The sequence below is a fragment of the Nannospalax galili genome, unplaced genomic scaffold, assembly GCF_000622305.1.
Source record: "Nannospalax galili isolate Female #2095 unplaced genomic scaffold, S.galili_v1.0 scaffold1532, whole genome shotgun sequence".
NCBI lineage: Eukaryota > Metazoa > Chordata > Mammalia > Rodentia > Spalacidae > Nannospalax > Nannospalax galili.
Genome location: NW_008330832.1, coordinates 1,122,052 through 1,124,630, shown reverse-complemented (window position 1 = coordinate 1,124,630; position 2,579 = coordinate 1,122,052). Strand labels below are relative to the sequence as shown.

The following is a 2,579-nucleotide window of genomic DNA, read 5'->3' as shown; positions in this document are numbered from 1 at the left end:
CCAGGGAGTCTGAAGTGGGTTCCCAGCACCTACATCCAATGGCTAACAGCTACCTCTAACTCCAGCTCCAGGGGATATGACGCTGTCTATTGGAGTCCATAGGCACTTCACTCACATACACACACCCACATACAAACACATACATGTAATTAAAAAATAAAATAAATCTTGATGCCATCAGATCGATCTAAGATGGTGACTGTGGAATCAGAAACCACCCCTACTACTAATCCCCCTCCCCCCACAGAAGATGAGAAAACGGAATCTAATCAGGAGGTTGCTAACCCAGAGCACTGTATTAAATATCCTCTACAGAACAGGTGGGCACTCTTTTTTGTTGCTGCTGTTGCTGTTTTTATTTTAATATTTATTATTTTTATTTTATTCTATGTGTATGAGTGTATTGGCTGCATGTATATAGGTGCTCCCATATTGTGCAATGCCCACGAAGGTCAGAAGAAGGTGTCAGATCCCCGGAACTGGAGTTATGGATGGTTGTTAGCTGCCATGTGAGTGCTAGGAACTCTGCAAGAGCAGCCAGTGCTCATAACCGCTGAGCCATCTCTCCAGCCCCACACTTTGTTTTTTGAAAAACTGTTAAAAGCAAAACTTGGCAAGCAAACTTTCAATTGATCTCTAAGTTTGATACTGTTGAAGACTTTTGGGCGCTATACAACCATATCCAGTTGTCTAGTATTTTAATGCCTAGCTGTGACTACTCACTTCAAAAACTATTTTATCTATTATTTTTATTTATTTTATATATACGAATGTATTGCCTGCATGTTTGTAAGTGCCGGGCTAAAATGTGAGGAAGGGATGGAGTGTTGGATGGGCTTGTCCTCCGAATAACCAGCAACAGATGGATGTCTTCTTCTCTGGCTGCTCCCCCACTTACTTCAAAGTGGTTGGACCCTAAGACTCTCTGTAGGAAGTGAGGGACAGAGGGAGATAGTCATCCCTCCCACCCAATCAGTCAGCCTTAACTGCATGAGGGGGAGAGACTAAGGACAGACACAGGAAGAGAGAGGAAGAAGGCGCTTAGCCATCTTGGACCAGCAGACTCAAGTTCAGGAAGCCGTGGCCAGGCTAAAATGTAGAGAGAAAAAAACAGCCCTAGGGTGCTCATTCTTTGTAAGTACCCCCTCACTGCCATCATATGCTCTGTTAGCTCTGTTAGTAAGCCCAATAAATATTTGTATTCCCTAAACTGTAGTTTGGAGGAATAATTTCTCAGTTGGTCATAAGGACAGCCGAGGAGGGGGCCGCAGCAGGCCTGGAAGCCGAGCACGCACCTCCCAGCAGTAAATTCGACGTACAGCATGTATGTAAGTACATCCGTGCTGTGCAATGCCCGCAGAGGTCAGAAAAGAGCTTTGAATCCCCTGGAACTGGAGGTACAGACAGTTGTTAGCCGCCCAGTGGGTACTGGGAATCAAACCCAGGTCCTCTGCAAAAGCAGTCAAGGCTCTTAACCGCTGAGCCATCTCTCCAGTCCCAACTACTCACTTTTTAAGGATGGAATTGAGCCTAGAAGATGAAAAAATAAACGGGGAGGACAATGGCTAATTACATTGACCAAAACAGCAGGGATGAATTGACCTTGATCATTTTTGCCTAGAGACACTGCTGTGCCTTATTGGAGACTCTTTTGATGACTACACTGATGATGTATGTGGAGCTGTTGCTAATGTTAGTGCTAAAGGTGAAAAGATAGCAATATGAACCATTGAATGTGAAAACAGAGAAGCACTTACACATAAAGGTATACAAGGAAAGGTTAGGACTTCCTCCAAAGATAGTGATTGGCTATCAGTTCCATGCAGACACAGCTACTAAGAGTGACTCCACCACTAAAAATAGGTTTGCTATTTAAGAAGACACCTTCTGAGTATTCTCATAGGCAACTGTGTCAAGCAGTCACGATTTGGGAGTTGAACCAAAGCTTCATCAAAGCACAGTGAACTGTACTGAAATTTTATTCCATATAAATGTTTCTAAACTATAAGTGAAGTCTTGGGGCTGGAGAGATGGCTCAGTCGCTAAAAGCACTGACTGCTCTTAAAGAGGACCTGGGTTCGATTCCCAGCACCCACATGGCGGTTAACAACTATCTGTTCCAGTGGATCTGACACCCTCTTCTGACCTCCACAGGCATTGCATAACATGGGTACACTTACATACATGTTTGCAATATACTCACACACATGAAAATTAAATCTTTTTTTTTCAATTTTTAAAAAGATTTATTTGTTTTTATTTTCTGCGTATGAGTGTTTTGCCTGTATGTTTGTATAAGTGCAACATGGCATGCAATGCCCATGGAGGTCAGAAGAGGTCATCAAATCCCCTGGAACTGAAGTTATGGACAGGTGTTAGCTGCCATTTTGGTGCTAGAAATCAAATCTGGGTCCGCTGTAAGAGCAGGAGGTGTTTTTTTTTTAATTTTTTTTTTTACTGTTTTTATCACATTTATTTATTTATATTTCTTTATTTCTTTATTTATTTACTGTGTCCATGTGATTGTAGGGGAGGTGTGCATAGCACAACCACCTTTACCTGCTGAACCATCTCACTGG

General features: G+C 42.6%; 1 pseudogene; it reads left to right on the top strand.

Annotated features, from left to right (window-relative positions):
• The window catches only part of LOC103750088, a 2,481-nt pseudogene extending 605 nt beyond the window's left edge, over nt 1–1,876 (top strand).
• The last annotated feature ends 703 nt before the right edge of the window (nt 1,877–2,579 follow it).